The sequence below is a fragment of the Bos mutus genome, chromosome X (assembly GCF_027580195.1).
Source record: "Bos mutus isolate GX-2022 chromosome X, NWIPB_WYAK_1.1, whole genome shotgun sequence".
Taxonomy (NCBI): Eukaryota; Metazoa; Chordata; class Mammalia; order Artiodactyla; family Bovidae; genus Bos; species Bos mutus.
Window position 1 is genome coordinate 95,349,798 of NC_091646.1, and position 12,502 is coordinate 95,362,299.

The 12,502-nt window shown below is 38.0% G+C and overlaps 1 protein-coding gene and 1 pseudogene across 3 annotated transcripts in view; both read right to left on the reverse strand.

The window, feature by feature from the left end:
- Window positions 1–12,502, reverse strand: part of CFAP47 (cilia and flagella associated protein 47) — a 502,187-nt gene that overhangs the window by 307,980 nt on the left and 181,705 nt on the right. The window lies entirely within an intron of this gene.
- On the reverse strand, window positions 7,255–7,993 carry LOC102264846 (ras-related protein Rab-11A pseudogene; annotated as a pseudogene).

The following is a 12,502-nucleotide window of genomic DNA, read 5'->3' on the forward strand; positions in this document are numbered from 1 at the left end:
CTGAAGAATGCATTTTTGCATTGTTAAAGGCAAGGCAACAAGCCCCAAATGGAGCTGCCTATACTAAACCTCATGCCACCAAATCAAGACTGAGTTAATTTTGGCTCCCCCAGAAATGGAATTGTAAACCAGTCAATCAGGAATCGCCTGATCAGCACTACTTAGGTCACTTGCCTGACAGACCTGCTTCCCCTAAAGGAAAGTAAACTTGGAATAACTAATCTTTTTTTTTTATTTTTGCTGTAAGGGCAGAAAATTTTTTCTTTCTTCCCTTCTAAATTTGTCGGCTTGTCTAACAATCAAATTGACATAGAACAGATTAACAGGGAACAAAACAAATTTAACTACATAACTGTGAAGTGAAGTGAAAGTCGCTCAGCCGTGTCTGACTCTGCGGCATCTCTTGCCCTGTATACCTCTTCAGAGCTCCTTTCTCTGTGCTACACTGAATGCTGACTAGCCGATCAATTGCTGAAAGCCAGTATGATCTTCCCAGGTGGCACTAGTGGTAAAGAACATGCCTGCCAATGCAGGAGACACAGCTTTCATCCCTGGGTTGGGATGACTATAGAGTCCATGGAATTCTCCACGCCAGAATACTGGAGTGGGTAGCCTTTCCCTTCTCCAGGGGATCTTTCCAACCCAGGGAGTGAACCCAGGTCTCCAGCATTACAGGCAGATTCTTTACCAGCTGAGCCACAAGGGAAACCCTTATGGGAGCCCCACAAAGACATGAAGACTCAAAGGTAGTCAGGCAGTTGAGGCTTACATACTAACCTGAGTTAAGGAGAAGGAGGTAGGGATCTGGGGCTTCAAGGAGGAGGAAAAAAATTCACAGGAAGATAGGAAGTATAAATGTTGGTAAACAAACCTGTGCCATGCTATGCAAATCAGGCTTTCTGATGTAAAAAGTGGTTGCTAGTAATAGCTCCCTTCCTGGTACAGGCCCCCCACCTAAATTCTTTTAGGCAGTTAAGGGAGAGGTAGAAAGCTTTTCATGAGTCTGCTGGTTCTCAACTCCCATCTGTTCAAAACAATTCCCATACCAAAGTGGGACATCTGGGGATGACTTATTATGTTCCCTCTCATTGCCTCAGTTCAAGTTGTGTTCTTGCCCACTTCTGCCTATAAACATCTCTTGCCCTGGATACCTCTTCAGAGCTCCTTTATCTGTGCTAGACTGAATGCTGACTAACTGATGAATTGCTGAAAGCCAGTAAAATCTTCCCAGGTGGCAATAATGGTAAAGAACACACCTGCCAATGCAGGAGACACAGCTTTGATCCCTGGGTTGGGATGATCCCCTGGAGGAGGGCATGGCAACCCACTCCAATATTCTTGCCTGGAGAAGTCCATGGACAAAGGATCCCCGTAGGCTATGGTTCATAGGGTCACAAAGAGTCAGACAAGATTGACGTGACTTAGCATAGCAGTAAGGACTTTAAAATGTACTCAGCTGAATTGTGTTGTTGCTTTATTTTTTAAACATAGAAATATTTATTTAGTAAAGTATGATCCATACATTGTTCTTCTTTTTAAATTTTAATTTATTTTTAATTGGAGGATACTTACTATACAATATTGTGATGGTTTTTGCCATACATCAACAGGAATCAGCCATAGGTGTACACATGCCCCCTCTCTCTTAAACCTCCCTGCCACCTCCCTCCCCATCCCACCCCTCTAGGTTGTGACAGGGCACTGATTTTGCGTTCTCTGTGCCACACAGCAAATTCCTACTGGCTACTTTGTTCTTTAATGGCACTTTATAGAGGCTGTTATGAAGTGAGGGGTAATAGAATAAGCCACGCTAAAATATGCCTCTTTTGCATAGTGATTATTTGGAAAAACTGCAGATAGGAGAAAATCTGAAAACAGAGAAAAGTTCTCCATTTGTAAGGGAAATCTACATTTATAAACAAAATTTACATTAGAAAGAGGGACTGTACCAGAAAGAGAGCTATTACCAGGGATAACTTTCACACCCATGAGACCCATATGCACGGCAGAGTAAGCTTTCTTTATCAAACATTGCCTCCTCTCATCTTCCAGTAAATCCCACCCACCCCCAGCCCTCTGCCTTACCCTTTGAAGCCCTAGACCCTTAAACACCTTAGGTCAGGACTGCATACAAATTTCAATATTCTGGCTGCCTTCTGAGTCATAACTTTGTGAGGCTACCATACAACTTACATACATAATTAAACCTGGGTTTTTTTCCTCATGTTAATCTGTCTTTCTTCATGGCAAATAGATGGGGAAACAGTGGAAACAGTGTCAGACTTTATTTTTATGGGCTCCAAAATCACTACAGATGGCGACTGCAGCCATGAAATTAAAAGACGCTTACTGCTTGGAAGGAAAGTTATGACCAACCTAGATAGCATATTCAAAAGCAGAGACATTACTTTGCCAAAAAGGTCTGTCTAGTCAAGGCTATGGTTTTTCCAGTGGTCATGTGTGGATGTGAGAGTTGGACTATAAAGAAAGCTGACACCTAAGAATTGATGCTTTTGAACTGTGGTGTTGAAGAAGACTCTTGAGAGTCCCTTGGACTGCAAGGAGATCCAACCAGTCCATCCTAAAGGAATCAGTCCTGGGTGTTCATTGGAAGGACTGATGTTGAAGCTGAAACTCCAATAGTTTGGCCACCTGACGCGAAGAGCTGACTCATTGGAAAAGACCCTGATGCTGGGAAAGATTGAGGGCAGGAGGAGAAGGGGACGACAGAGAATGAGATGGTTGGATGGCATCACAGACTCAATGGACATGGGTTTGGGTGGACTTTGGGAGTTGGTGATGGACATGGAGGCCTGGCGTGCTGCGGTTCATGTGGTCGCAAAGAGTCGGACATAACTGAGTGACTGAACTGAACTGAATCTGTCTTTTGTTCTTGAAGTTCAGCCAAAAACTTAGAGGGGTAAAGGGATAATTAGTTTTCCTCTTCTGTATGAGTCTCGTTTCATTCTTTTCATTTTTAATATATCTCAAGGCCTAATTTCATCAATTGATAAGACAATATTTATAATTATCTTTTGCCAAGAGATTTTATGTGTGGTCAGTAGTTTTATAGGATTCACTCTCCATTGATTTGATTACATTTTACATTTGATTACATTTATGCAAAGTTTTCTATGTGAATCTTCTGGGTTTACACTGAGTAGAACAAAACAAAATTAATTGAAATGACTTATTAAAATTTAAACTTAATCTGCCAAATTTTACTTTCTCATTTACCACATAAAACATACAATTTTACTTGTACAAAAGTTCTCACTCACTGACATCAAATTTACATGGGGAAGCTAATAACATTTATGATTATTCTAAACTTTAATACATTTATTTCCATAATGAAACATATACACATATCTTGGATTAATGGCCCAATTTTATTACCTATACTGTCATTCTCTAAATGTTGAAGAATTTTATCACAGCCAACATATACTGATAGGCATGTATTTGCTGATAAAAGAGCAATAAATTTGAATACCTTGGCTTTAATGCCAAAATTATTCTTCCATACCTGCATCCTCATACCATAAAATGTCAAAACAGAAACTACTCATGTTAATGTTAACTCTATTGGGAGCTGTGCCAATAACAATACTCCAAGAATAACATGATGATCACAAGTGCATAGAGTTTAATGATGCTATCAGAAAACTTTGATTTTTATAATGCACAAGCAATAAGGAGTTATTTAAATATCTAGACTTCTGTTTTCGTTCACATTTAACATTCCATTAGATTTTAAAAGCAAAACTAAACTTCTAAAATAATGGCATTATGATTTTTGCCTTATTGAATTAGAGCATTTTTACTGAATGAATCATCAAGGACCAAGTGTAGGAAGTGGTAAAATTAAAAGACAAGTCATGTGTTTTCTGTTTTAAACTCATAAAAATTTAAATAAAGTTCCCATTTTACCTAATAAAGACACACTTGAACAACCTTACAGACTGGAAGAAAATATTTGCAAATGATGTGACAAACAAAAACTTAATTTTCAAAATATACAAATGATTCCTACAACTCAATAACAACAATAACACTAAAAAAAAAGAATACCTCAATTGAAAAATGGGCAGAAGACCTAAATAGACAGTTCTTCAAAGAAGACATACAGATGGCCAACAATCACCTGAAAAGATTCTAATCATCAGTAATTGAGAATTAGAGAAATGTAAATCAAAACTACAATGAGATATCACCTACCAGTCAGAATGGACATCATTAAAAAGTCTATAAATAATAAATGCTGGAGAGGGAGTGGGGAATAGGGAACCCTCCTACATTCATGATGGGAATGTAAATTGGTAACCCCATTATAGAAAATAACTCTTTAAAAAAGTAAAACTAAAGTTGCCATATGATCCAGCAATCCTAGTCCTGGGCCTATTCCTGAAAGTGAAAGTCACTCAGTCATATCAGACTCTTTGTGACCCCATGAACTGTAGTCCATGGAATTCTCAAGGCCAGAATACTGGAGTGGGTAGCCTTTCCCTTCTGGAGGGGATCTTCCCAAGCCAGGGATCGAACCCAGGTCTCCCACATTGCAGGTGGATTCTTTACCAGTTGAGCCACAAGAGAAGCCCAAGAATATTGGAGTGGGTAGCCTATCCTTTCCCCAGGGGATCTTCCTGACCCAGGAATTGAATCCAGGTCTTTTGCATTGTAGGCAGATTCTTTACCAACTGTGCTATGAGGGAAGCCTATACCTAGACAAAACTAAATTTAAGAAAGTACATGGGCCCCAGTGTTCATTGTAGCACTACTTACAATAGCAAAAACATGGAAACACCCTAAATGTTCATTAAAAGATGAATAAACAAAACATGGAATGTGTGTGTGTGTGTGTGTGTGTGTGTGTGTATATATATATATATATATATATATATATTTACACAATGGAATATTAGTCAGGCATAAAAAGAATGAAAGTGAAAGTCACTCAGTCATGCCCGACTCTTTGTGACCCCATGGACTTAGTCCATGGAATTCTAGGCCAGAATACTGGAGGGGGTAGCCTTTCCCTTCTCCAGGGGATCTTCCCAACCCAGGGATCAAACCCAGGTCTCCCACATTGCAGGCAGATTCTTTACCAGCTGAGCCACAAGGGAAGCCCAAGAATACTGGAGTAGGTAGCCTATCCCTTCTCCAGCAGATCGTCTTGACCCAGGAATCGAACCAGGGTCTCCTGCATCACAGGTGGATTCTCTACCAACTGAGCTATGAGGGAAGCCCTAAAAAGAATGAAATAATGCCCTTTGCAGCATACATGCGTGGAAATAGAGATTATCGTCCTGTTATCATTACTAGTGAAGTAAGTGAGAAAGAGGAAGACAAATACAATGAACATATTTATGAAACAGAAACAGACTCATAGACATAGAGAATAAACTTGTATTCTCCAAAGCAGGGATAGGGAGGGAAGGATTGGGAGTTTGAGATTAGTAGATAAAAACTATTATATATACAATGGATAAGCAACAATTTTCTACTATATATCACAGGCAACTATATTCAATATCCTGTGATAAACCATAATGGAAAAGAATATGGAATATACATATATATGCATATATGAGTCACTTTGCTGTATAGGAGAAATTAATACAGCACTGTAAATCAACTATACTTCAATAACATTTTCTAAAATTTAACAAAAGACAGACATCTTTGACAAATACTTGTTTTCTGGAATTCTTTTTTTAAAGATTTTTTTAATAGTCCCCCAGTAACTGTTTATTAGAATGTGAATATATTCCAGATCAATAACTTTAAAAAAAAATTAAGTTACAGAGCATGCATAAAATACAAAGTATAAATTTACGAGAAGATAGTAGTATCTTCATAACCAATACACCAAAATAATAAAACGGCTACAGAGGAAAACTAAATCGACAGCAATGCCTTTTGTGTGCCCCTCAAGTCATGAGCACCGCAAAAGACAGAAGATTAACTATGAAACATAGCAATCTAGGCAAGCCCACACACATGTATATTTTGGGGATATTCCACCATCCTGAACAGTATCAATTTAGTTGACACAACTTTCAGACACTTCAGAGTTAAGTGCTTAATATTATCCACAAAAAAATAAAACTAAATATTAGTGTGCACATTTCAGAATGAGAAATGAGCTGCTCCACTGATTTCAATAATGTAGTGGAAGAAAACTTTCAGGTTTGTACAATGCCTAAATGCATTCTGTTTAAACTCAAGGTACTATTTCATCTTATGTACTAAAAGAATACATGCCCTTAAGTGGTACCACTTGAGCAGAAATTAACCTCTCTTGTATTCTTTAGACATACTGAAACCAGATATTTAACTGGACTATATTTCATAATATACTACAAAACTCAAAAATCAGCATTGTTAAAATAATTGTCCATGCCTGCTGGTGGTTATGGTGGTAAAACTAGGTTGCATTTACTGGAAGGTTTTAAGACAAAATTAACACTTTGCCTTCGGATACTAAGAGCATTATTGCCTGAGCAATAAAATGCCACGTTATATACTGCTGGGAAATTAGATAAGTTAAATGACTTGGGCTGCCTGATTACTGTAACAGAGGCACCTCAGGCGGAATTCCACCATTCTCTCCAGTTCCCAGCTACTACTGAAATCATCACAGTCTTTTGTGTTGATTAAGATAATTCTTCTACAGAAAAAAGTGTTTGCCCCTCTATAATTAACTTTGATGTTTACAAAAATTAAAAAACAAAATTTACTAAACTATATAACCCTATTAAGGCATTTTAGAAATTGACTTCCAGAATTATGGAAAATTTATAGGCTCTCAAAATTCTGCTTTGTTTATAGGGCAATTCTTAGATTTATGGAAATATACTCTGCACTGAGAGGAGAGTATGTTAATTATAAGCTGCTCTGTGACGAAATGATAGCTTATTTCTACAGTCTTCTTAATTTGATTTAATCAAGACCAATAGGTCTGAACTTCAAGGGATCAAGTTCTTTTATGTCCTACAGTGACAGCTTCCATGATGAAAAGTAAACAATAATTGAGGAATCCAAACATTCAGCTTATTAAACTAAGGCTAGTGAAGCCATAGCATGAAAAAAAGCTGCAGTCATTTGGAACAAATGGATGTTTTTATAAAGCTAAAATCAAAAGGCTTAAGACATGGAAAAATTCATAAGTATGAGGAAGTAATAACCACAAAAATGACCACAAGAATTACAAATATATTTAAGTCTTAGACCTGACAATTGGATTACACACAGCCTTCTAGGGGAGAAGAGAAGTGCCTTATGTGTTCCGACAGCACTGCACCTTTGGCTTGTTTTCAGTGGTTGGTGGAACATGAATAGGAACCACATTGTTGCCTGGAGACATGTCATTTTCACGTCTGTCTGACATTTGCTTCTGAGAAACAATGCGGTATATCTCTGTCTAGATTGTCTGAAAACCAGCTTCCACATTTGTAGGGTCTAGAGCAGATGTCTCGATGAATGACAAATCATTTTCTTCTGCAAAAGCTCTTGATTCATCTGCAGGAACTGCCGTGAGATGGTGCAAATCACTCTTATTGCCCACAGGCATGATAACAACATTACTATCAGCATGATCTCTCAGTTCTTTTAGCCATCGCTCTACATTTTCATATGTGAGATGTTTAGCAATGTCATAAACCAATAAGGCACGTACAGCTCCACAATAGTATGCTGATGTTCTACTGTGGTATGGTTCTTGCCCTGGCAAGTCCTGTATCTGTACCTTTATTGTTTTCCCATCAACCTGGATGCTTCTTGTTGCAAACTCTACTCCAATGGTGCTCTTGCTTTCAAGACTAAGCTCATTTTGAGCAAATCGAGACAGGAGATTACTCTTTCCAACACCAGAATCTCCAATAAGGACAACTTTGAAGAGGTAGTTGTAGTCGTCGTCGTGGGTGCCCGCTGTGCAGCGTAGAAGCGAAGGGGTGGCAGCAGCAGTGGTACCGGTGGGACCAGGGGGCATCGCTGCAGGGGTAACCCGAGCACCAAGTTTCAGCTGCCAGACCCAGTAAAGAACCCCTCAAAGATTTTTTTTTTTTTAGGATGTGCACCATTTTTTTTGATGTGCACTTGTGCACCAAGTCCTTACTGAATTTGTTACAATATTGCTTCTGCTTTATGTCTTTTGGTTCTTAGGTCCCCAACCAGGGATTGAGCCCGTACACCCTTGCACTGGAAAGCAAAGTCTTAACCACTGGACTGCCAGGGAAGTCCCTTCTGGCATTCTTATTTCAACAAAACATTTATTTCTAATAGATGAAGAGATTCTTAAAATATTCTATTTCCTGAAATATCACAAGAGCCATTTTATGGTATGTCATGAATGGTTACCATACTGCAGTAATTTAAGAAAACATTTTGGCATATCAAAGCCATAGATCATAGCTAAGCTAAGCTAAGTCGATTCAGTTGTGTCCAACTCTGTGCAACCCCATAGATGGCAGCCCACCAGGCTCCCCCATCCCTGGGATTCTCCAGGCAAGAACACTGGAGTGGGTTGCCATTTCCTTCTCCAATTCATGAAAGTTAAAAGTGAAAGTGAAGTCGCTCAGTCGTGGCTGACTCTTAGCGACCCCATGGATGGCAGCCTACCAGGCTCCTCCTCCCATGGGATTCTCTAGACAAGAGTACTGGAGTGGTGTATGGATCTATTAGCCATAGATCATAATTTATTTAAATTAATAATAAAAATCTACTATGGGTCATCTAATATACATTTTATTATTTCTAATACTTTAAAAAATATTTATTTGGCTCTACCAGGTCTTAGTTCTGACATGTGAACTCTTAGTTGCCATATGTAGGATCTAGCTTCATGACCAGGAATCGAACCCTGGCCCCCTGCATTGGGAGCGTGGAGTCTTAGCATTGAACCACCAGGGAAGTCTCTATTTATAATACTTTTTAATCAACCAAAGAAATTTAGTAATTATCATCAATTTTATAGATACTGAAATTGGATCTTAAACACGTTAAGTATTAATAACTTGTGAAAAGCCACAAAAGTACAAAAAATATTACAATTTAAGCCTTCATCTGTCTGATTCAAAAGTCTATGCTTTTAATGTACTTCAGTGTACTATTCCAGAATCACTTCTTTATGCTGTTGCTCAGAAATACTGATATAAATTTTTAAAGAGAAAAGAAGTGAAATCACAAATGAAATTAAATTTACTTATAAAGGGTAAAGGGTTAGTTTTTCTAAGTACATTTTTTTAGTATATGAACAATTTATTTTAAAAATCAATGAGTCCAACAGACTGGGAATGGTTCTGAAAACAATGGTATCTCATTGCAAATGAGGTTTATGAAGAGTTTTTAACAACATGGGAAAAGGTTTAAGTTTAAAACAAGCAGGATTACAATATTTTTGGAAGGTAGGGTGGAGCGTGGGGGCTTCCTTGGTGGCTCAGTGGTAACAAATCCACCTGCCTATGCAGGAGACACAGGTTTGATCCCTGGTCTGGGAATATTCCACATACCTAGGAACAACTAAGCCCATGTGTCACAACTATTGAGTCTATACTCCAGAGCTTGGGAACCACAACTACCCAGCCCATGCACTGCAACCACTGAAGCCCATAAGCTCTAGAGCTCATGCTCTGCAACAACAGAAGCCACTTCAATGAGAAGTCCACACACTGCAACTAGAGAGAAGCCCTCTGCAGAAAAGCCCATGCAGCAATGAAGACCCAATACAGTCAAAAATAAAATAAATAAATAAAAATTTAAAAAATACATTTGGAAGGAAATTTCAACTAAGAAATAAATCCCATAAACTTGACTTGAAGGAAATACAGTAAAATGTTAACCAAAGTTAAAAAATAGTCAATTAAATTAGAAAGTAACAGTTATAGTAGTTTTATTTTATGTGATATCCTACTTTACAGTTTCAATGTAGGATACCTGATATTTATATTCTGCTTTTATATTTTTATATTATAGAAATTACAAATAAAAAAGTTTATTTTTTCAATGAAAATCACATTTTAAAAATGATTACTGAATATAAACAAATGAAAGTATATCAAAGGATATTAGGCACTGTATTAGTCAACTCAGGCTATCATAAGAGAATACCACAGGCTGGGTCTTTTGCACAATAGAAATTCATTTTCTCACAATTCTAGAGGCAAGAATTCCAAGAATAAGCAAGGTGCCAACCAATTCTGTTTCTGGTGAGACCCTTCTTCCTTAGGAGACAGCTTCGGGTCCCACCTTTATGACACCATTAACCATAATTACATTAAAAAGGCCCTATCTCCAAACAGTCACATTGGGGGTTAGGGTTTCAACAAGTGTGAATTTTGGGGAGACATGATTAATTCCATAACAGACACAAAAGACCTTAAGCATATTATTTCAAATATAACATATAAATTTATTATAAAATATAACACTCACTTACATGATATTTAAAAAAAAAATAGAAGACATACTATATTATTGTGGTCTGAAGTATGTGCTTCCAAAAGTCATATGTTAAAACCCTAACCCTCAGTGTTTCAGAATGTTGACTGCATTGGGAGTTAAGGCCTTTAAAGAGGTAATTAAGGTAAAAGGAAGCCCTCAGACTGGGCCCTAATACAATCCGACTGGTGTCCTTATAAGAATATGGAGTTTAGACACACAGAGAGACACCAGGGACTTGTGCACACAGAGAAAAGACCATGTGGATACAGAGAGCAGGAGTCTGTCTGCAAGCCAACCCAGAGGCCTCAGAAGAGAATCAATTTGCAGAAACCTTGATCTTGTACTTCAAGGTTCCAACACTGTGAGAAAACAAATTTCTATTGTTAAAGGCTTCTAGTCTGTGGTATTTTGTTATGGCTTCTCTAGCAGACTAACAGATATTATGGAATAAGAGCCTTAAAAGTTATTTTTAAGACATTATGGTTTAACATTATACACAGTGTTCAAAGTACAGCAGTCATAGTATTATATACCCTACCTTTCTCCAACTTGACCCTTTCTTACTGGTTATACTTCTTTTAGAACGCAAACTCATTACCTTTTCTCCTTTTAGTCCTAATTTTTATATTTCACAAAAGTTTCCATATCGTTTTATGACTGTCCTGAGATCCAATTTCAAGGTTTTATTTCTTTCACTACATAAGTTCAAAAAGCAAATCTCTGTGAGAGACAATATTAATAAATAAATATTTAAGGAACTTTGGATCTATTCCATGTTATCAATGACCCTGGGTGTTAGAGATGCCAGATGAATCAGAGATGCTTCCTGTCCTCAGCATGCTTACATATTAATGGGATACACAGATTCATGAGTAAGTCTGTGGTGTTCAAAGTAATTTATATAGTCACACACAAATGTGCTGTTTTCCTTAACTGACAGCATCTTTCTCATTCTCTCACCCAGACTGGTTGTAGAGGAACAGGGTGGAATGCAGTCTTGGATCTTCACATATCTTAGTCTCTTCTACCCTGAACGGTCTCTTTACAGCAACTCTGTTCTTTGGGATAAACAGTCAAAATTTCAGACCTTCCCATCCCCTCAACAAGATGGCATCATGGAAGAGCAAATAAAGCTTCAATTTCAGGTTGCCTCACTTTTGTGAGTTTCTTCTAAAGCTATGTATATAATTTTTGTAATTTGAATTTGATATTATTTTATAAAGGAAGGATCTCCACATTGTGTAAGGCCTCTCAGAATGTGGGTCAGCCCTGAAGTGGGCTTCCATGAGGTAGGGGAGAGGGACTCTTATACCTGCATGCATGTGGCATTACTTTTCTGGATCCTCAGTCTCTTTGGCAATGACCTCTCCCTCTCCACCTGGCCATCTGCTGCTGAGGCCTGAGGTGGGGATCTTGAACCTCTCCTCTTAGTCCCACCCAGAACCAAAAGGGTGTCTCATAACTGCCCCAGTCACTTCCCAGTTGTCACATGTTTTTCATTAATACTGTGGCTGCAGAAACAGCCATCTCCTGCTCTTCCGCCTGTTCAGTGGAGTCCCTCTGATTCAGTCAGCCTCCATAACAGATTGCCTGGGTTTTAACTCAGTCACCTTTAGTGACTTTGAAATTCCTATATCCCTTTCAAGCGACAAGAAACTTAAGCCAGTTTTGGTTACTGACATGATAGCGAGAGCCTAAGACACAAAGAAAAAATATTTTGTCCGGTACCATCTAATTTTTTAGACTATAGTATTGCTAGGGACTGAAAAATTCTTATCTGGAAATTAAAAAAAAAAAAAACTGAACACCAAATCTTTCATTTGCATTCCTATTGTAAGTTTCCTTTTCTTACCCTCCACCCCCATCTCTGCCAAAGAAGGTGAATGAACATCTCTGGCCAACTATGGAGTAGATTCCATATACAAAGTAGCAACATAGAAAAACACAATATTATATTTCAAAATATATTATTTATTTCATAAAGCCCATAAATAGTTACAAGTAACAAATGGTAACTTAGTGGTAGTTAATAATTTAGTGGTTACAGGAGCATAGAAGT